We start from the raw sequence: 24640 nt of genomic DNA, 5'->3' as shown, positions 1-24640 counted from the left end.
TTTTTTTGATTAAAAGTCTATTTTATTAAATAGTAGGAGAGCTATCTCAGCTTGTTTCCTGGGTCTATTTGCTTGAAAAATATTTTTCCAGCCCGTTACTCTGAGGTATTATTTATCTTTGTTGCAGAGGTGTATTTCTTGGATGCAGCAGAATGTTGGATCCTGTTTATTCAACCATTTCATTAGTCTGTGTCTTTTTTATTAGAGAGTTGAGTCCATTGATGTTGATATATAATAGTGACCAATGAATGTTAGTTCCTTTTATTATAGAGTTGGTGGTGTTAATTTGTTTTTATACTTGTTTTCTTTTAAGTTTTTGTTGTGAAGTTATCTATACCCTGTGTTTTCTTGAGTTTAGTTGATTTCATTGGCTTGGACTTTTCCTTCTAGTATCTTCTGTAGGGCGGGGTTGCTGTGTAGAAGTTGTTTAAGTTTAGTTTTGTCATAGAATATTTTGATTTCTCCATCTATATTGATTGAAAGCTTTTCTGGGTATAGGAGACTGGGTTGGCATTTGTGGTCTCTTAGATTCTGCATGATCTCTTCCCATGCCCTTCTGGCTTTCATAGTTTCTTTTAAGAAGTCTTGTGTGATTCTGGTATGTCTACCTTTATATGTTACTTGGCCTTTTTCCCTTGCTGCTTTTAGTAATTTTTTTTCTTGGTTCTGTAGATTTAGTGTTTTGACTATTATGTCACATGGGGAGTTTCTTTTCTGGTCTAGTCTATTTGGTGTTCTGTAGGCCTCTTGTATGTTTATGGACATCTTTTTCTTTAAGTTGGGATATTTTTCTTCTATGATTTTCTTGAAAATATTTTCTGGATCTTGGAGCCTGGAATCTTCTTTTTCATCTATTCCTATTAATCTTAGATTTCATCTTTTCATGGCATCCTTGATTTTTTGGATGTTTTGTGTTTGGAACTTCTCCATTTTTACTTTTTCTTTGAGAGACCTATCAATTTCTGCAACTGTATATCCAGCACCTGAGATTCTCTCTTTCATCTCTTGTATTCTGTTGGTGATGCTTATACATTTGTGGTTCCTGGCCTTTTCTCTAAGTTCTCCAATTCCAGGGTTTTCTCTGTTTGTGTTTTCTTTATTGTTTCTAATTCTGTTTTCATATCTTGCACTATTTCCTTCATCTGTTTGAATGTTGATTCCTCTCTTTCCATGATGGTCTCTATTTTGTGCCTCTACCTGTGCCTCTATTTGTCTGGCTGTATTTGCCTATATTTCTTTGAGAACTTTGTTCATTTCTTCTTTGTGTGCCTCTAATAACTGCATAAACATAGATTTGAGATAATTTTCCTGAGCTTCCAAAGAATTAGCATATCCACTGATATTTGAGGGTCCTGGTGAGACCATGATGTCCTGATTTTTGTTGGATGTATTCTAACACCCACCTCTAGTCACCTGCTTATCTGTAACCTTCACTGTTTGTTCCTAGAGTCTATACTTCAGAGGGTCCATCTGTCTCTGGTGTCTGGAGTATTCTTCAGCATGAGAGAGTTCCAATAGTTCAAGAGTGGGTACTGGTGTTTCAGCTGTAGCTAATGGAGGAAGAGCACAGGTGATTGTGTGCAAGCTCAGGTGTGTGCCTTGAAGGACTGGGTGCTAGAAGGTGCAGATGATTGGAAGGGTAGAGCTTAAGTGTAGGAGGGGGTGCTCTTGCTGTTCAAGGGCACAATGAGTATGCACAGGTGCCCTGAATACCTCAGTGGCCTACAGGCCTGTTGTACTGTACTCCTGGTATTCAGATCTGTCTGGGCTTCAGGAATTGTTTGCCTGGACTCCACTGGTAGACTCAGAGAACAGGGCCTTCAATGTTGAGAACACTGTCCCAAGGATCTCTATGTTGCCCACGTGGGGGTGTGGGTGGGAGGGATCTGATATCTGGCTGCTAGTATAGAGAGACCCTGGATCTGGGGCTCTGCACTCACTCACTTGCAGGCCCAATCAGAAAGCACAGCAGTTCCCCCTGTTCTCTACTCTCCGATTTGGGTCTGTAGGGGCAAATGAGAACGTAGGAGATCCATCAGCTCAGTGGTGTCCACTGTTTGGCTGCCAGGCAGGGAGACCCATTCTTGGGGTAGCCACCTCTGGAGTCTCAGTCACAGAGCATGGAGGCTCCTGCTTTGGCTAGCTGACGCCCTGCCACAGCCACAGACCTAGGAGGCCTGTACTGCAGCTGCCTCTGCTGACTCAGTGACAGAGCACGGAGGATTCTGCTTTTGACAACCATTGCTGCCACTGCCAAGCAGAGAGGCCTGTGCTTGGGGAAGTGTTGTGGGGAATTGAATATTTGCTACTCTTGGTCCCTGGAGATGTCCATGGGTGACCTAGATCCAAAGTGACCCAGCTCTTGGATTGTCCCCTCTCACCCAGGAAGCCTCAATGTCGATGTTCTGGTTTCAGCTGCCCCTCTACTCACCAAGTTCTGAGTTTCGGATCCTGTGTCCCTCAGATATGGTGCATGCTGGTTGCCGCCACCTTGGACTCCTGTTTCGTCCTCAGGTCACTGTTTTATCTTGCTGGCCTGTGCACTGCCAGGCTGAGCAGCTGCTGCACAGCTGACAGTATTGCAGAATTGCACTGTGACAGAGCATTATGAAAACCACCAGCTTCTGTCACACAGAATCATTGGCTGGAGATGATAACAATTTATAAGTAATTTTTTATGGACACATGGATGAGAAATAATTTTTCTTGATATATTGAATATTGTCCTGTTCTAGTTTACTGTTTTAATCATTTAAGTAATTAAGAAATCAAATTAGTAGTAAATGTTAAAACCAGAGGGGCAAGATGGCGGCGCCGGGAGGACTCTCATTGTGAGCAGCAGCACAGCAGGATCAGCACAGTGACCAGCAATCAGAACTCTCGGCCATAAAGCACAGTCATTGTGTTTCCCAGGTGAGAGGATACCCCACGGTGGGGGATTCAATCAGCTTTTAACTCACCCGGCTAAACCACGGAAGAGATCCCGGTTCTGCCAGACACTTGGCTGCCGGCCGCCAGCACCAGCCCCAGCCCAGAGCCACAAGCCAGTGTCTCTGGTCACGGTCCCAGACTGAACCGTGTGCACCACACTATCAGAGACTGGAATTTTCAGTCGAGAGATAACCCCAGGATACAGGAAACGATTGGGACCGGCCTTAGGTCACCCAGACATCCCCTGGAAAAGACTCAGGCGGGTTCCATGGGCACCCCAGGAGCCAGCCCAGAGCCAGAGCCGGGGACCCAGGTTCCGGCACAGAGCCCTGCCTGCCTGTGCGCCTGATTCACCGCCGGAGATAGAAACGGCGGGTCTGATCTCAGAGCACTCAGCTCACCCCCAACCTGAAAAGGTCCCCGGAAAATTACCCAGCTTAGGGAGGCACTCAGGCTCCCAAAAGCCACAAAGGCAGACACAGGCAGTTTCTGTGCACCAGACAGCTGGCAGAGACTGAGCCGCCATCACACAGCTGTGCTCCAGGCACAGGCAGTTACTGCGGCCAGCCAGCTGGTGGACACTGAGCAGTGTGCACCAGGGCAAAAAAAGACACTGGGAGTCCATGTCTCCAGAGAATCCACGGGGAAGGAAGGAAGCTACTGACCTAAATCACCCAATCCTTCCCTAGAAAAAGTCTATCTAGCAGTCCAGTGGGGCCGAGGCGCCAGCACCCAGCTGTGCTCCAGACACAGGCACAAACAGTTGAGGCGCACCTGATGTCCAACTGGGTCACAGCAGCTGATCATTAAATTTACAAGAAACCCAGAAACAGGGCAGCTGCCCTCAGGACTTCCCTGGGTGAGAGGAGAACCCTCTCGACTAACAAAGACCACAGTTACCACTCAGGTCTATGTCCCTGAGGTGAGCAACTCCTGAAAAAACACCAGCCATCCAGGGACTATACCCAAAAAGCTGAGAAGACATCCTTCAGGAAAAACCAGCTTTCTGCAAAGGGGATTCTCTCCACCACAGGATCCCCAGGAACCACCAGAAAATAACCCCAAACACCTAAGATAACACAATGGGTAGAGGCCAGCGTAAAAGCTCAAGCAACAAAAGACAGAGCAATATGGCATCTCCAGAACCCAGTTACCCAGGGTCAAGTAGCCCTGGATACCCCACCATAACTGAAATCCAAGAAGATGACCTAACAAGTATGCTCATGAAGATGATAACAGAGGAAACAAATAAGATTCATAAAGACATAGAGGAAGATAAACTCAAACAGAATATTGCCATCAGTAAAGAAATAGAGGAAGCTGCAACCAAACAGTTTATGGCCTTTAGAAAGGAAATGCTTAAAATACTGAATGAAATGATAGAAACAGAGTTGAAGGAACTAAAAGAAAAACAGGAAAGTACAATCAGACAGGTGAAGGAAGTAAACAAAACAACTCAAGACCTGAAGATAGAATTGGAAAAATTAAAGAAAACACAAATGGAAGAAATAATGGAAAGGAAGAATCTAGGGAAGAAAACAGGAACTATAGAGGTAAGCATAACCAACAGACTACAAGAGATGGAAGAAAGAATCTCAGGTGTAGAAGATACAATGGAAGAAATTGATGTATCTGTCAAAGAAAATGTTGAATCCGAAAAATTCCTGACACAGACCATCCAAGAAATGCAAGACAATATGAAAAGACAAAACCTAAGAATAATAGGTATAGAGGAAAAAGAAGACTCCCTTCTCCAAGGCTCAGAAAATATTTTCAACAAAATCATTGAAGAAAATTTCCCCAAGCTAAAGGAGAGGCCAATTAGAATACATGAGGCCTACAGAACACCCAACAAATTTGACCAGAAAAGAAAATCCTCCCACTACACAATAATCAAAACAGTAAGTATACAGAACAAAGAAAAAATACTAAAAGCTGCAAGGGAAAATGGCCAAGTTACATATAATGGCAAACCCATTAGAATCACACCTGACTTTTCAACAGAGACTATGAAAGCCAGAAGGGCCTGGACGGATATCATGCAGACCCTAACAGAACACAGATGTCAGCCCAGGCTACTATATCCCGCAAAACTCTCAGTCCTCATAGATGGAGAAAACAAGATATTCAATGACAAAAACAAATTTCAACAATACCTACAAACAAATCCAGCATTACAGAAGACACTGGAAGGGAAAATACAACCCAAGAAAGCTAGCTACATTCAAGAAAACACAGGAAATAAATAACCTCACTTCAGTAAAACAAAAACCAACCAAGCACACAACCTGATGACCACAGCCAACATCAAAATCAAGAGATCTAACAGCCACTGGTCATTAATCTCTCTCAACATCAATGGACTCAACTCTCCAATAAAAAGACACAGATTAACAGAATGGATACATAAACAAAACCCAGCAATCTGTTGCATACAAGAAACACACCTAAGACATAAAGATAGACATTACCTGAGGGTAAAGGGTTGGAAGACGACTTTCCAAGCAAACGGACCCAAGAAGCAAGCAGGAGTAGCCATTCTAATATCTGATAAAATAGACTTTCAACCAAAATTAATAAAAAGAGATGGGGAAGGACACTTCATACTCATCAAGGGAAAATTCCACCAGGAAGACATCACAATCCTGAACATCTATGCCCCAAATACAAGGGCACCCACATTTGTGAAAGAAACATTGATAAAATTTAAAGCACATATAGATCCCTACACATTAATAGTGGGAGACTTCAACACCCCACTCTCAACAAAGGACAGGTCAACAAAACAGAAATTAAACAAAGAAACAATGTCTCTGACAGAGGTCATGAATCAAATGGACCTAACAGACATTTATAGAACTTTACACCCAAACACAAAAGAATTTATCTTCTTCTCAGCACCTCATGGAACTTTCTCCAAAATAGACCATATAGTGGGTCACAAAGCAAGCCTCAACAGATACAAGAAGATTGAAATAATCCCATGTATCTTATCTGATCACCATGGAATAAAGCTGGACCTCAACAATAACAGAAATAACAAAAAGCCTACACACACATGGAAACTGAACAACTTGTTACTAAATGACAATGGGTCAGGGAAGAAATAAAGAAAGAAATTAAAGTCTTTCTAGAAATCAATGAAAATGAAGACACAACATACCCGAACTTGTGGGACACAATGAAAGCATTGCTAAGAGGAAAGTTCAAGCACTAAGTGCCTTCAAGAAGAAATTCGAGACAGCTCATTCAAGCACCCTAATGGCTCACTTAAAAACCCTAGAAAAAGAAGAAGCAGACACACCAAGAAGGAGTAGATGGCTGGAAATAATCAAACTCAGGGCTGAAATCAATCAATTGGAAACAAATAAAACACTTCAAAGAATCAATGAAACCAAAAGCTGGTTCTTTGAGAAAATCAACAAGATCGACAAACCCTTAGCCAGGCTAACTAAAAGGCAGAGAGACACCACCCAAATCAACAAAATCAGAAATGAAAAGGGGGATATAACTACAGACACTGAGGAAATCCAAACAATCATTAGGACTTACTTCAAAAGTCTATATGCCACAAAATTTGAAAATCTAAATGAAATGGACAATTTTCTTGATCGATTTGACTTACCAAAGCTGAATCAGGACCAGGTAAATCAACTAAATAGTCCTCTATCCCCCAAAGAATTAGAAGCGGTCATCAAAAGTCTCCCATCCAAAAAAAGCCCAGGACCAGATGGCTTCAGCGCAGAATTCTACCAGACCTTCAAAGAAGAGCTAACACCAATTCTCTTCAAACTATTCCACAAAATAGAAACAGAAGGAATATTACCAAATTCATTCTATGAAGCCACAGTCACCTTGGTACCTAAACCTCACAGAGACTCAACAAAGAAACAGAATTTCCGGCCAATCTCCCTTATGAACATTGATGCAAAAATACTTAATAAAATACTTGCAAACCGAATCCAAGAACACATCAAAGATATTATCCACTATGACCAAGTAGGCTTCATCCCAGGTATGCAGGGGTGGTTCAATATACGGAAATCCATCAATGTGATCCACCATATTAACAAACTGAAAGAAAAAAACCACATGATAATCTCCCTAGATGCTGAAAAAGCCTTTGACAAAATCCAACATCCATTCATGTTCAAAGTACTGGAGAGATCAGGGATACAAGGCACATATCTACACATAGTAAAGGCGATATACAGCAAGCCTATAGCCAACAACAAACTGAACGGAGAGAAACTTAAAGCAATCCCACTGAAATCAGGGACAAGACAAGGCTGCCCACTCTCTCCATATCTCTTCAACATAGTACTGGAAGTCCTTGCTAGAGCAATAAGACAGTTGAAGGAGATCAAGGGGATACAAATTGGAAAGGAAGAAGTCAAATTATCACTATTTGCAGATGATATGATAGTATACGTGAGTGACCCCAAAAACTCTACCAGGGAACTCCTACAGCTGATAAACACCTTCAGCAAAGTGGCCGGATACAAAATTAACTCAAAAAAATCAGTAGCCCTCCTGTATACAAAAGACAAAAGGGCTGAGAAAGAAATTAGGGAAACAACAACCTTCACAATAGCCACAAATGACATAAGGTACCTCGGAGTAACCCTAACCAAGGAAGTCAAAGACTTGTATGAAAAAAATTTCAAATCTCTGAAGAAAGAATTAGAAGAAGATATGAGAAGATGGAAAGATCTCCCATGCTCATGGCTTGGCAAGATTAACATAGTAAAAATGGCCATCTTACCAAAAGCAATCTACAGATTCAATGCAATGCCCATCAAATTACCAACACAATTCTTTACAGTCCTGGAAAGAAAAATTCTCAACTTCATCTGGAATAACAAGAAACCCAGAATTGCTAAAACAATCCTCTACAATAAAAGATCTTCCGGAGGTATCTCCATCCCTGATCTTAAGTTGTACTATAGAGCAACAGTTTTAAAAACTGCATGGTACTGGCATAGAAACACAATGGTGGATCAATGGAACCGAACAGAGGACCCAGAAATAAACCCACACACTTATGGACACCTGATCTTTGACAAAGACGCCAAAACCATACAATGGAAAAAAGATAGCATCTTCAACAAATGGTGCTGGTCTAACTGGATGTCTACATGTAGAAAAATGAAAATAGATCCATACTTGTCACCCTGCACAAAACTGAAGTCCAAGTGGATCAAAGACCTCAACATAAAACCAGACACATTAAATCGGCTTGAAAAAAAAGTGGGGAATACCCTAGAACTCATTGGTAGAGGGGAAAACTTCCTGAACAGAACTCCAACAGCACAGGCTCTAAGAGCAACAATCAATAAATGGGACCTCATGAAACTGAAAAGCTTCTGCAAAGCAAAGGACACCATCATCAAAACAAAGCGACCTCCTACAGATTGGGAAAGAATCTTCACCAATCCTTTATCTGACAGAGGAATCATATCCAGTATATACAAAGAACTAAAGAAGCTGAAAAGCAGCAAATCAAGTAATCCACTTAAAAAATGGGGAACAGAGCTAAACAGAGAATTCTCTGTGGAGGAACACCGAATGGCAGAGAAGCACTTAAAGAAATGCTCAACCTCATTAGCTATTAGGGAAATGCAAATCAAAACAACCCTGAGATTTCACCTTACACCCATGACAATTGCCAAGATCAAAAACTCAAGTGACAACACATGCTGGAGAGGTTGTGGAGAAAGGGGAACCCTTCTCCACTGCTGGTGGGAATGTAAACTTGTACAACCACTCTGGAAATCAATCTGGCGCTTTCTCAGACAACTAGGAATAGCGCTTCCTCAAGATCCAGCCATACCACTACTGGGCATATATCCAAAAGAGGCTCAAGTACACAAAAAGGACATTTGCTCAACCATGTTTGTAGCAGCTTTATTTGTAATAGCCAGAAGCTGGAAACAACCCAGATGCCCCTCAACTGAAGAATGGATGCAGAAATTGTGGTACATCTACACAATGGAATATTACTCAGCAATGAAAAATAAGGAAGTCATGAAATTCGCAGGTAAATGGTGGGATCTGGAAAGGATCATCCTGAGTGAGTTGTCCCAGAAGCAAAAAGACACACATCGTATATACTCACTCATATAGACATACAACATAGGACAAACCCACTAAAACCTGTGCATCTAAAGAAACTAAGCAAGAGAGAGGACCCTAACTAAAACGTCCAATCCCCATCCGGAATGGCAAAGAGGATGGACATCAGAAGAAGAAGAAAACAGGAAACAAACTAGGAACCTACCACAGAGGGCCTCTGAAAGCCTCTGCCCTTCAGACTATCAAAGCAGATGCTGAGCCTGATGGGCAACTGTTGGGCAGAGTGAATGGAATTTTAGGTAAGAACTGGGAAATAGTAAGAGCTGGAGAGGACAGGGTCTCCACAAGGAGAGCAACAGAACAAGAAAATTTGAACACAGGGAACTTCCCAGAGATTCATACTCCAACCAAGGACTATTCATGGAGATAACCCAGAACCCCTGCACAGATGTAGCCCAGGGCAGTTCAGAGTCCAATTGGGTTACATAGTAATTTGAAGAGGGACTGCCTCTGACATAATCTGATTGGCCTGCTCTTTGATCACCTCCCCCTGGGGGGGGGGGAGCAGCCTTACCAGGCCATAGTAGAGGACAATGCAGCCACTTTTGATGTGAACTGACAGACTAAGATCAGAAAGGAGAGGAGAACCTCCCCTATTAGTGGACTTGGGGAGTGGAATGCAAGCAGAGGGAGGAGGGAGGGTTGGATTGGGAGGGGAGGAGGGAGGGGCTTATGGGGGGATGCAGAATGAATAAAGTGTAATTGATGAAAAATTTAAAAAAAAAGAGAAAAAATAATTTAAGAACCTTAAATGACTTTCAAAAGTGGAGGAAAACATGGAGTTAGTCAATTGGCATGGAGCACGTCTCGCCCCTGGGGGCAATGGTCTCCTGAACCTACTCAGACCTGGGACACCACCACTGCTAGTTCTAGAACTGACGCAGGATGTTCCAACGAGGGGGTTAAGGCTTCTCATAATATTTGCTATAAGCCCACACCTGTTTGTCTATATCCCCCATTTTTATTCATTATTAGCCAGATAGAGCCAAGTAATTGTGGTAATGATACTTGCTTTTTTGCCCAATGCTGGAATGCTAGTAAATTTAGGTATGCCCTGGTTACTCGCATGCCTCATTGCGTGCCTGTGCCCGTTGATGCCCCTCACACTATGACTCTCTTCAGACAGAAAAGGGATCTTGGAACTACAGCCATCATTGTTACTACCATCTCATTGGCGGCTGTTGGAGCTACCACCGGGGCATTAGCCATGAGTCATACTGGGCAGACTGCTCAGACCCTGAACAATCATTTAGCCAATGTAGCTCATGCCTTAGTTGTACATAAAGGAATTAATGCTCAACTAAAAGGAAGCTTGATGGTGTTCAATCAGAGGATTGACCTCGTGCAGGAGCAAATTGATACCCTATGGCAAATCGCTCAACTTGGCTGTCAATGAAAATATGCTGGACTTTGAGTCACTAGCATTTAACATGAGAACTTTTCCTGTGCTGCAAATCTGTCTAAACAATTGTCGAGCTATATTTTAGGTAATTGGACTGGAGAATTCGATACTACTATGGAGCAGCTGAGAGTGGCCATTGTCACAGTAAATTCTACCAGAGTGGACGCAGGACTAGCCACAGGATTATCATCATGGATTGCTGCAGCCATGAATCATCTGAAGGAATGGGCGGGCATGGGAGTGTTAGCAGGCCTTCTGGTGTTGGTCTCCTTGGTTTGCCTGTGGTATATATGCAAGATTAGAGTCTCACAACAGTGTGATGCAGCCATGATCATTCAGGCCTTTACAGCCATTGAAGCAGGACAGTCTCCCCAAGCATGGTTGGATACCATAAAAAGCTAAAAGGTTACACTCAGGATGCGAGGCTAAGCACTGCACTCAGGGTCAGCTGCTTTGGACCCAGAGAAGAGCATGTCTGGTTGCATGTGGGTTGATGCCCCAGGTCCCGCCTCTGAGAAAAAGGTATCAGATGGGTCTGATGCTCTTTGGGTGGATGACACCTAAACGAACATCAGTACAAAGTCCCAATTTATTTCGAATATCAGAGATCAGACCTCTACTCTTGCCTGATGCATCTAAAACAAAAAGGGGGAACTGTAGAGAGCTGCGGAATGCTATGCCTTAAAGATGGAGCTGGTTTCCGCCTTCCACCTTCCGGATGGTGAGTGCTCTCTGTCGCGAACAATTCCCATTTGGCTAAGGCTGAGGATCTGGCTTGCTTCCATGTATGTGGACCTATCTGCATTGCCCCCTTGGCACGCCTGGGTTGGCTACCCAGAGGCTATTTAAGCTGTGGGTTGGCTTTCCCCAGGGTCCGAGGATTGTTCAAGGTTCCTGAATAAACTGCATTGAAAAAAAAATGTTAAAACCAATAATATTCATTTTTAAAATAACAATTAGCAAGTTAAAAAAGGAAAATATATGTATTAATTCTTAAGGTTCAGAAACATAGAAGATATACTATACAAAATAATGTTATTTTATTAATATAAGTACTATCTTGTGGAATTTGTCTGGACTAAGTGAACCTAGTATCTTAAATTATGACTGGGAAAATGAAACAAATGAAATAACTAAATCCGAGATAAAGTAAAGAAATTAAAAACTCTAGTCTACTAACTTTACTGAGAAAGTATCAGTAAATTAATGGCTACTTTGTAGGACTAGAAGGAAAGATAGCACAGCACCTCTTATTGGAAATTAGAAACCTTCAAAAATCCAGGAGATTTAATAAAGTATACAAGGTGGCTCTTGGTAGGTTCATTCATTCATTCGTTAATGCTTTCGTCCACTCGTCCACACCTGCATTCACTGTGTACCTTTATCCAGTTACATGTATACACATGTATACGTGGTTGAACACGCTCTGAGCACAAACGTACCTCATGCTAGCTACTGAGTATGTGTTTCCCACTAGGTCTTGGCCCTGTGGCAGATCACAGTTTAGTGGGGGTTCCAGGCATAGACCCTAGTAAGCATAATATGCAATTACTCTTTTTTTTTTTTTTTGGAAAGTGAATAACTTTACCTGGGGCAGTCAAAACAAGCTTTTCAGAGACCTGAAATCTGAGCTGGTCCCGACAGGTCAGAAGCTGCTGACGGGAAAGGAGGAGGGTGTTTACCAGGTGGAGAAGTTTAGGCAGAGGGCCATCTTTGCAGATGATCCAACAGCATGCAATGATTGAAAAGTAACACTCTGGCTGTACCAGAATAAGAATGGCAGGAGAGAAGACTAAAATATCATACTGAGAATTTTCTAAGGGTCTTAATATTCTGGGTGAGGGAAGTTTTTTTTTTTTTTTTCATATAAGCAGTGTACATTTTTTTAAAGAGGGAAAATATTATAAGCAGATCTTTATTTTGTGACATTCTTGCTGACTTTTCTGATTGAATTATAATTGAAAATGACTGAGGATGCAGAAAGTTATTAAATCTAATAGTACTCTAACAGCTATATTTCTGAGCTAATCCATACATATTGTAGTAAATCTTTTTTCAGGCTTTTCTTTGACTGTTTGGTTAGTTGCAATAAACCATTTATCCTTCAGGAACATAAAATTATTTCACAAAAAGTTTAAAATTAACTTATAAAGTCAATTAATTGAACTCGTTAAACAATAGAAAAGACTTCTAATTATAAATCATTGGCTGGGTGCTGTGGCACACTCCAGTAATCCCAGTACTTGGGGAGTCAGTGGCAGGCAGATCTCTGAGTTCTAGGCCAGTCTGGTCTACAAAGTGAGTCCAGGACATTCAAGGCTACACAGAGAAAAATAAATAAATAAACAGAAACATTAAACTGATATGTAATTGTTAAGTTACACTTCACCACTAAAAATACTCATTTGGTTCTGGAAGTTGGCAAAGAGGGCACCCAGGCACATCCTTCTAGAGTCTCTAGATGATGAATCAGGGAGCATTTGAAAGCAGATGTCCTACTAGTTAAGTAATGGGAAAAATGCTATCATTTCAATAGCATGCATGCGGGTTGATGCCCCAGGTCCCGCCTCTGAGAAAAAGGTATCAGATGGGTCTGATGCTCTTTGGGTGGATGACACCTAAATGAACATCAGTACAAAGTCCCAATTTATTTCGAATATCAGAGATCAGACCTCTACTCTTGCCTGATGCGTCTAAAACAAAAAGGGGGAACTGTAGAGAGCTGCGGAATGCTATGCCTTAAAGATGGAGCTGGTTTCCGCCTTCCACCTTCCTGATGGTGAGTGCTCTCTGTCACGAACAATTCCACATTTGGCTAAGGCTGAGGATCTGGCCTGCTTCCATGTATGTGGACCTATCTGCATTGCCCATGTGGCATGCTGGGATTGGCTACCCAGAGGCTATTTAAGCTGTGGGCTGGCTTTCCCCAGGGTCAGATGATTGTTCAAGGTTCCTGAATAAACTGCATTGAAAAAAAAATAACTTTTCTAGAAAGCAGAATGGAAGTAGGAAGAATCTAGAGTCCTTTCTGGAAGGTTCATCTCCAATTGGGAAGTGGCTTAAGAAGAAAGAGAAAGACATTGAAAGTTCACATTTGTTTCCATATCACGTAATTTGAATTGGGGAGGGAGAGATAGAACTAGGGCTGATACGTAGAAGAGGAGGAGGAAATCAGGAAAAGATTGAAGACACAAAAACACAGACTGGTTTGTTTACTCAAACTATTTATTTTTGTGTTTGAGTGTATGAGTGTGTGACAGAAGGGAGAGAGAGATAGACACATGCATGCACACACACACAGACAAAGAGAGAAATAGACAGACAGTGTGTCATGATGTGAGTATGAAGGTCAAAAGACACATATAGGAGCAAGTTCTCTTCATCTGCCCTGTGGCAACTGGTCCTAGAACTCAGACTATTGAGTTTGGCAGCAAGTTCCTTCTTTATTTTTTTAAGATTTATTTATTAGGAATACGTATTCTGCCTGCATGTGTGCCTGCAGGGCAGCAGAGGGCACGAGGGCACGGTATTTTATTACAGATAGTAATGAGCCACCATGTGGCGGCTGGGAATTGAACTCAACACCTTTGGCAAAACGGCCAGTGTTCTTAACCTCTGAGTCATCTCTTCAGTCTGGTAGCAAGCCATTTCACCATCTCTATTTGTTATATTTCAGTAGGCTTTTTTTTAAACAGTTGACTGCTATCTTACTGTTTCTAAATATATTATATATTACATATATTAATATACTATTATATTATAATATATTATTTTTCACTGTGTTAGGTTCCATAAGGGATATTTGTTGTATTTTGGAGTCCTCTGCTGCCTGACTACTTTCTTTTTTTTATTATTATTTTATTATTATTTTTTTATCAGTTACATTTTGTTAACTCTGTATCCCAGCCGTGACCCGATCCCTCATTCCCTCCCTGTCCCTCCCTCCCTCCCTCATCTCCTCCATGCCCCTTTCCAAGTCCACTGATAGGGGGGACCTCCTCCCCATTCATCTGATCCTGTTTTATCAGGTATCTTCAGGACTGGCTGCAAAGCCCTCCTCTGTGGACTAACAGGACTGCTTCTCCCTTCGGGGGTGGGGAGACCAAAGAGCCAGCCACTGAGTTCCTCTTTTATGTCTTTCATCACATTTCTCTCATTACTTCTATTCATGCTCACCAACAGTCTCACTTCAGATTCCATGCTATATATAAACACATGGTTTTATATAAAGCCTAGGTTTTACAAAGAGGAGAGGAAATGTAATATTTGTCTTCCTGCGTCTGCACGTTCATTCACGATGGTCTTTTTCAGTTGCATCCATTTCTATGCCATACTACAGCAGCCCCTTCTCAGTTATCTAATTGGCTAGCATTCAGGCCCGGGCTCTTTGTACATGCTCTGTTCCGGAAACTCAGGGAAAGTAGCAGAAAACTAGGTTGAGAGCCCCGGCCTGCAGGATACCTTCAGATGAAGGCTGGACATTTTGATTCAGAACTGCAAAGTTTTTCACATGGTAAAAATCTGGTTTAAAAAAATAGATCAGAGTGAGATTCAGTAGCTCCTAGGACAAGATACAAAGACAAGAAAGTACTGTGCGATGTCACGGTCTAAAGCATGCTGTTAGAGAGTTTGCCAGCTGCCCTATCAAATTTCCAGACACCAGAAAGACGGCTGCAACCATAATACCCACTGCCCAGGCCACAAAACTTTTGCTGTGGGGTACATAACACAAAGATCAACATGAAAAGTATCACAAAGGTTCAGCTTTCAAGGAAGGCCTTAACCTAAATAGTCAGAGGAGAAAAACAAGAAAGCACAGAGGTAGATTCTGTACGTGTAGTTTATATAAGTGATGATATAGATTCTGCACCTTGCAAGAGGCCTTACAGAGAAATAAGCACATACTTGGGCTCATGTATGTGAGGACAATATAGACAGATTGTCCAGCTGTGCCACCTGAGACTCCACACCAGTGTCCACACAAACGAGCTGTAGACACCGACTCAGAGTACTAACTTTCTTCACTTTGTAAAGTTCCATATTTAGTATCTAAGTCTAATCCAACTTTTTTGTTTTTTTTTCTCTCTCTCTCCTTTACATTTCCCTTGAATGTATTGAATAGCTTTTATCATTTAATTAATCTCTTCTTCCGTTTACCTCCCATTCTATTTCTTCCCCAAGTTTCAATGTAATTGTTAGTTTTATTCTGCTTATTTTTCTCTTTTCATTCCTTCAAGTTCCACTTGAAGTATGCAAACACTTTAACTGAAAAAAAAATAATTAAAAACAATTATCTTAACACAATCTAAGATGTCCAAGTATCAAAACAGCTGTATAAGAAATATAAAAGAATTTAAAAAAGAATGTGTTCAGATCCTCAGCACTCACTGAAAAATCCAGGTTCAGTCATACATGACTAATAATCTCCAGCACTGGGAGGCAGAGATAGAAGGATCTCTGGGCATATTTGGCCTGTCCATCTATCCTAGTCTCTGAACTCCGGGTTCAATAAGGATCCTGACTCAAAGATTCAAGGTGAAAAATCATTAAAAGTTAGTGCATACATGTTTAGGATAGTAATGTGTTCTTGGTTAACTCTTTCCTTAATTAGGGTTAGGTGTCAGTGTTTCTATCTTCTGATAGTCATTTTGAAGGTTATTTTTTAAATCCTGGGAATTTGATGCCTGCTTATTTCCTGGTTTTATCTGACTGTAGGTTTTTTGTCCATCATTTTACTTGAAAGTGGTACATACCTTTAAAGCTAAGATGTGTTTCTTGTAGACAAGAGATAGATGGATTTGTGTCTTGTTCTATTCAGCTAGACTATATTTTTTGATTGGAAAATTGAAGCCATTACTATTAACAATTATTATTGAGCATCTTTTGTGTGGATGCCCAGGAGTGATATTGCTGGGTCTTCAGTTATGGCTATTCCCAGTTTTTTGAGAAAACACCAGATTGATTTCAAAAGTGGTTGTGCAAGTTTGCACTCCCACCAGCAATGGAGGAGGGTTCCCCTTTATCCACAGCCTCACTAACATGTGTTGTCACTTGAGTTTCTGATCTTAGCCTTTCTGACAGGTGTAAATTGGAATCTCAGAGACATTTAGATTTGCATTTCCCTGATGACTAAGGATGTTGAACATTCCTTTAAGTGCATATATCCAAAAGATGTTCTACCATTCAACAAGGACATTTGCTCAGCTATACTCATAGCAGCTATATTCATAATATCCAGAAACTAAAAACAACATAAATGTCCGTCAACTGAAGAATGGATAAAGAAACTGTAGTAGATTTACAAAATGGAATACTACTCAGCAATTAAAAATGAGGAAATCATGAAATTTGCAGTCAAAGGGATGAAACTAGAAAAGAACATCCTGAGTGAGGTAACACAAAGAAAGACACACATTGTATATATACACTTATAAGTGGGTTTTAGTCGCACAGTACAGGATAGATATACTGCAATGTACAGACACCAAGATGATAAGTCTAATGGACACCCTAAGCTTCATTTTGGCCCACTAGTTAGGGGAGTCAGGGATATCTCTTACTATGTTGCCTGCTTTTTGATCACTTCCCCCTGATGGGACTTCTTTACCACACCACAGGGGAAGAAGACAAACTCAGTCCTCATGTGAATAAATGAGCTAGGGTGTCTGGGTACTGGGAAATAGGGGAGAATGGACGAGGGAGAAAGAGGGTGACTGGGAGGAGAAGAGGAGGGACCTATGACCAAGATGTAAATTGAATTAATTAATACAAATAAAAATATTATTAAAATATGTTTATTGTAGTAAATGTGTTGTGTGTTGATTTTTAGTGATGTTTGTGTTCTCAGTGGTGCTTTGTGTTTTAGTAATAATGGCTTTCTATTTCCTTCTATAGTCTCTTGGCTATGTTAATTCTTCTCTTCAGTGAGAAATACTGGTTTCTGTATTTTCTTTAAATTTGATTTATTAGATATAACATTTTTTAGGGCGTTCAGATCATAAAAATGTTTTTTTTTTTCTCTTTATAGGGAACAGCTTTGCTAGGAATGTTATATAATGGAATTTTATTTAGTCAAAAGGAAGAATGAAATTATGTCATTCTTTACTGGGAGGTGGGTAGAACTTGATGTAATGATACAAACCAAACTGAGATTGACAAATATTATGTTTTCTTTCATTTGTGACCCTACATTTCTGTATATATTAAATCACTTATATATTCAAATACATTTATGTGTGTGTGCACACACACACACACTCACAGGAGGGAGTATGCAGGAGAGGAAAAGGGACTAATGGGAGGGAAGCAGGAATAAAGGGGTGGGTATGGTGAGTGACTATGAGCAAGGTGCATTATACAGTGGAGTATATAATAAACAAAATAATCTTTTCATTTTAAGATAGAGTTAATTTTTTCTTATATACAACTTATCACAACAAGATATTTTAAAAATAAAGAATATCACTTATAATTTAAAATATTTACAAGGCAAATAATAGCCTACTTATTCACTCAAGCACAGGAAAATATTCAAAGTAATAGACTACAGCTGAATCTTAGTAGATGTTAGTATTTTGATGTTTAGTCTTTCTTTTTGTTTCAAACTTGGACTTCAGACTATACTTCTATAAACCTAAAAAGAAAAAATACAGACATACAACTACTTGCACGTTAAGGGAATTAATTCAAAGAAAGTAACACAGCTTTAGCACTTTGGGGTTAGTATGCAGAGAGGCAAGTATTGTCACACTGACTGAGGAAAACGATACATCTCAGAACACAGTGAGATTGTGACATGGTGGTGTCTTACCGAGAAAGGCCTGTTAGTTGCCTCTACTCTCATCCAGATTCTCCAGACTGGGAACGTGAAATTAGCTAGAAAGATGCCAGTTCATCTGAAATGCCAAGGCTGGAAGACAAGTTAAAGGGTGGATTGTAGATGACAAAGGAGCAAAAGACAGTCCAGAGACGAAATAAGTGAGGACAATATCCAGAAAGGGACAGCAAAAGCTTGTGGAACAACAAAAGAATTTAAGCGTTTTTGTCAAAAAGTAAGCAACTTGGCTGTGGACTGCTTCGTATGTTCTATGCCAAATGTCTTCTTAGCACTGAGTTCTGTAAAATCCAATTTTGAATTTTTCATCAACTTTTTTCAGTGATATTCAAGAATATCACCGATATTCTTGAAACATAAACAGTTCCTGTATCAACAACAATAAATCATATCCGTGGGCTGAAAACTATTTTTAGATGAAATAGACAAATAAATATTAGATATTACAAATGTGCAATCAAGCTGGAGATGTACCTAGGTTAGTAGAGTGCTTTCCTAGTAAGCATAAAATACAAGGTCTGATGTCCCCAGCCCCATAAAACAGATATAAATGTTATATGCTTATAATTTTAGCACTGGGAAATGGAGACATGAGGATCATAAGTTCAGAATTATACTTGGGTACACAATAAGTCTGATACCAGCCTGAGCTACATGAGATTTTTAAAGAATGCAACCTCGGGAACTGGAAAAGATCATCCTAAGTAAGGTATCCCAGAAGCAGACTCACAGGGTATAATACACCTACTCATAAGTGGATATTAGACATATAATAAAGGATAAACATACTAAAATCTGTACACCTAAAGAAAGTAATCAGGAAGGAGGACTCTGGCTAAGATGCTCAATCCCCATTCAGAAAGGCAAAGAGAATGGACATCGGAGGAGGGAGTAAATAGGGAACAGGAGCCTACCACAGAGGGCCTCTGAAAGGCTCTACCCTGCAAGGTATCCAGGCAGATGCTGAGAATCATAGCCAAACTTTGGGCAGAGTACAGGGAAACTAATGAAAGAATCTTATGTCCTCTTTTATGGAGAGGACAGGAGCTCTACAAGGACAGACAGCAACTGATCATAAAAGTCTGGGCACAGGGGTCTTTTCTGAAACTGATACTCCAGCCAAGGAGCACTCATGGAGATGGCCTGGAACCCCTGCATGGAGGTAGCCTATGGCAGTTCAGTATCCAAGTGGCCTCCATAGTAATGGGAACAGGGACTGTCTCTGACATGAACTGATTGATTGGCCTGCTCTTTGATCACCTCCCCCTGAGGGGGGAGCAGCCTTACCAGGCCACAGAAGAAGACAATGAAGCCACTCCTGATGAGACCTGATAGACTAGGATCAGAAGGAAGGGGAGGGGGACCTCCCTTATCAGTTGACTGGGATAGGGACACAGGTGGGGAAGAGGGTGGATGGGATTGGGAGGGGAGGAGGGAGGGAGTTACAGGGGGCCTAGAAAGTGAATAAACTGTGATTAATAAAAATAAAAATAATTAAATAAAAAAGAGTGCATAAATTACAAGGAAAAAAATGCAACCTCATCATTCTTGCTTTAGCTCTAAAATTCATGAATATCATAATGATTACAAATTCATCTACTAGAGAATAGGATGTCTCATTTATGAAAAGTTATGTCTTTATACAACATTATACTGAGCTATGTCATCAATATATCTCCTAGAGCCTCAGGCTATTTTGAAAACTCTGTCCTGAGTGAGAATACTGTTGAAGCATTTAGGTCTTATAAGGTCTTTCTCTTCCAGGGCAGAAATGGTACCTATTATTTCAATACAAACCTTGCTATATCATTACGCAATCTTCAAATCTGTGTTCAAGACCTTTGTGAATAGCATCTTTGAAGACAATGATGGGATACAGACATTGCTGCTGTCAGTATGAGCAGTAAAATTGTGATAAATTCTTGTTCATCCAGAAGAATTTTATTTAATCTTGAGATATATTGATGAACACCTGTATCATTTCATCCTAGTTAGGGATTTAGGAAGAATTGAGTGGTCAATACACTTCCTTATATGTGTAAGAGAAAGTTTAGAAAAATATAAGATATTGTTTTTCGTAAAAAGGAACTACATTACAAATGCATCAAAACTTGTATGATTATTTTGTGATCCAGGAACTATTTCTCAGCAAAGTTTTTTGATAAATCTATGGGAAACCAAGCCCATAATTATTCAAACAGTTTTTCTATTCAATTACAGACAGCATTCAGAGGTCTGGAATGAACAGTGGGCCAGTTTTGAGACTAACATGTAAACTCTTCTGGAGAAGGCAAAACTTATTTTCTAGGATATCTGGAAATTCTTAACTTTATTTCTTTAAGACTCAACTCTGATTGGCACAAGAAACAACTTCCTGAACAGAACACCAACAGCACAGGCTTTAAGACCAAAAATCAATAAATGGGACCTCATGCAACTGAAAAGCTTCTGTAAAGCAAAGGACACTGTTGTCAGAACAAAACAACTGCCTACAGATTGGGAAAAGATCTTCACCAACCCTATATGTGACAGAGGACTAATATCCAGTATATATAAAGAAATCAAGAAGTTAAACTGTGGCAACCTTTTTGGAGTTATTGGCAAATTGGCATGCGCATCTCAACATGGGAATTCGGCCTCTTGGCTCTGGCTTTTCCAAAGTCCAGTCTCTCATAGACTGACCTTGGTGGTCCTACAGTGGACTTCTCTGACCCTGAGAAACTCTGTGCAACTATAGTAACCAGACAGCAGGCTCTGTGTAACCTTGAGTGAGCCCTCTTATGTTTTGGCTAAGTAAAATTGCCTGTGAGAGGAACTGCTTGTAGTTTTTTGCCTACTTAAGTCTTAACCTGGCGTCCATTAAACTGACACTTTGATCAGCATGTAGACTTGGTGTCCTTCTCTGTGTCGCCCTGTCTCTCTCTCCCCAGCCCTTTCTCAGGTGGTATTCAGGTGTCACTGCTGGCCGGTGACATTAAACATCAACAAATCAAGCAATCCAATTAAAAAATGAAGTAGAGAGCTAAACAGAGAATTCTCAATAGAGGGATATCGAATGGCAGAGAAACACTTAAAGAAATGTTCAACATCCTTAGTGATCAGGGTAATGCAAATCAAAACTACTCTAAGATTTCACCTTACACCCAGCAGAATAGCTAAGATCAAAAGCTCAGGTGACAACATATGCTGGAGAGGTTGTGGAGAAAGGGGAACCCTCCTCCATTGCTGGTGGGAATGTAAACTTGTACAACCACTCTGCAAAGCAATCTGGTGCTTCCTCAGACAACTAGGAATAGCACTTCCTCAAGATCCAGTTATACCACTCATAGGCATATACCCAAAAGAGGCTCAAATACACAATAAGGACATTTGCTCAACCATGTTTGTAGCAGCCTTATTTGTAATAGCCAGAAACCGGAAACAGCCCAGATGCCCCTCAGTGGAGGGATAGATACAGAAACTGTGGTACATCTACACAATGGAATATTACTCAGCAATAAAAAAAATCAAGGAAATCATGAAATTTGCAGGTAAATGGTGGGATCTGCAAAAGATCATCCTGAGTGAGCTATCCCAGAAGCAGAAAGAAGCACATGGTATGTAATCACTCATGTAGACATATAATATAGGATAAACCTACTAAAATCTGTACACCTAAAAAAACTAATCAAGAAGGAAGAATCTTGCTAAAATGCTCAATTCCTATCCAGAAAGACAAAGAGGATGGACATCAGAAGAAGGCAAAAGAGGGAGCAAGTCAGGAGCCTGACACAGAGGACCTCTGAAAGGCTCTGCCCTGCAGACTGTCAAAGCAGAAGCTGAGACTTATGGCCAACCTTTGGGCAGAGTGCAGGGAATCTTATGAAAGAAGTGGGAAACATTAAGATCTGGAGAGGACAGGAACTCCACAAGGAGAGCAACAGAACCAAAAAATTTGAGCACACGGGTCTTTCCAGAGACTGATACTCCAACCAAGGGACCATGCATGGAGATAACCTAAGACCCCTGCACAGTTATCCCATGGCAGTTCAGTGTCCAAGTGGGTTCCATAGTAATAGGAACAGGGACTGTCTCTGACATGAACTGATTGGCCTGCTCTTTAATTACCTCCCCCTGAGGGGAAAGCCCCATGACCAGGCCACAGAAGAAGACAATGCAATCACTCCTGATGAGACCTAATTGATTAGGTTCAGAAGGAAGGAAAAGAAGACCTCCCCTATCAGTGGACTTGGGGTGGGGTATGCATGCAGAGGGTGGATGAAGAGAGGGATTGGGACAGAAGGAGGGAGGGAACCACAGAGGGGATACAAAGTGAATAAAGTGTAATTAATAAATAATTAAAAATTAAATAAAAAAAGAGGTCTATTGCCAACTCCCACCCACTTACAACATTGTGTTCTTTTTCTTTTATAGCCCACAAAGTCCAGGTTTATGTTACCTACATATTGATACCAGGGAACACACCCTTAAAGAAAACTGACTCTCCATCCAAAGAAACCATCAACTGCCGATAGTCCCTCAGCCCAAGTGGTAATGCAGGAGACCCTCTCACCCCTTTCTGGGATGTTCTTATACAGGCAACCACAGTTCCTGTGAGTTCTCATGTGCAGCTGTCCTGTCACAATATCAAACTTGACCTTTGGCTTTTACTGTCCTCTGTCCCATCTCCGGTAGTGTGGTCCCTAAGTTTTTCAGGGTGGGGGTGCGATAGATATCCCATTTATTCTTGAGGATGGTGGAAACTTTTTAAGATTTGTAAACACTTACCAGACCTTCCATTTACTTAATAAGCTACATTAACTCTATAATTTCAGATAAAAATCACATTCCCTGATCCTAAAGAGCCTAAGGTCTTTCTAAGCCATCCATCTGCCCATCCATCCATCCATCATTCCAAGTTGAGTCTTTTTTATTTATTTAATTTTTAATTATTTATTGATTACACTTTATCCACTTTGTATCGCCCCTGTGGTTCCTTCCCACCTCCTGTCCCAACCTCTCCCTTCCTCCACCCTCTGCAGGCATGCCCCTCCCCAAATCCACTGGTAGGGGAGGTCTTCTTTTCCTTCCTTCTGATCCTAGTCAATTAGGTCTCATCAGGAGTGGCTCAGAAGATTTGGGGGAGGAGTAAAAAGTGGATATCATCATAATCTCTATGCATGTATCAAACAGTTAAATAAAATATGTATATTTGTTTATGTTAACCTCTTCCTCCAACATCTTTGGTGATATAAAGCAGAAGCAAATGTTTTCATGCCTCATGGTGAGCTTCTGACAGGAGAATTGCTTTCAACCATTCTAAACCCAGAGCTCTGCATGGGATTGTAAGAAGGAGATGAGGGAGCCAGAAATAAACCAAACACTGACCACGAAAAGCTGTCTTCTTCAATCAGCCCTTCAGAAATGTCTATTTACTACTAGTTATAAAAACTTTATTAGCTTTTTATAACTCGAGCTGTCCAGTGTTTGATTTAACCAGAAAACATGCTAGTAATTTGCTCCTTGATATGTGCATATTTTTCAAGACCTAGATGTAACAGGTGTAGTTCTGCAGATGTGTATTTCTTAAGGGGTCAAAACTTCCAAACGGAAATTGCAGGTCAAAGACAAGACACTGGGGGAGAGTGTCCATCCGACAAGGACCTGTATGTTTAGGTTAAATTTAGATACTTCACAACAGGAAACTTTTCTAAGCTGAAAATAAACTTTGTTGTGATTTACTGTATGTGAAACTAACATGATCCATAGAATTCATATGAAATGTCCTATGTAATTAAACAAAACATTTGAGGATCATATAGATCAGCTTTGTGGGGAAGCTGGAATTACTTGCATTAGTGGGCCTCAATAAAAGCATTCCGTCTCTGCTTCCTTCTTTTCAGTAGACACACTTCCTGTATCCCCTGGGGGCCTGAAGCCTCTGGAGAATATGCTTTAGCTTTGATTTAGAAGCGATATTAAGGAATATGTTTTATTAGGTGCTACTGCATGTTCCTATCCCCACGTGGGGGCTCACTTTAAAACTTCTCCGGAGAAACATCAATTATTTATAATTATGGGATTTGATCCACTCTAAGAAAAGCAATTAGAGCTCCTAAATGTAATGGAACTAGACACACTCCCTAAAATTGAGGCTATTTTAAGGAAAAGAAACTTTCTTGACTAAAAGAAGCAAACAAACAAAAGCTGACCTATTGGTCCAAATGTGTTTAAATTATCTGGATATTCAGTTGTGTGTGATATTCCTGCCTCTCAGGAAACTCTGTAGGGTATGGGGTGAAGACTAACAGGAAACTAGAAAGCTTGTGGAATAAACAAGAGTGTAAATCATTCATGGG

The sequence above is a fragment of the Meriones unguiculatus genome, chromosome 6 (genome assembly GCF_030254825.1).
Source record: "Meriones unguiculatus strain TT.TT164.6M chromosome 6, Bangor_MerUng_6.1, whole genome shotgun sequence".
Taxonomy (NCBI): Eukaryota; Metazoa; Chordata; class Mammalia; order Rodentia; family Muridae; genus Meriones; species Meriones unguiculatus.
The sequence above is the reverse complement of the archived record's forward strand: the minus strand, read 5'-3'. Positions refer to the sequence as shown.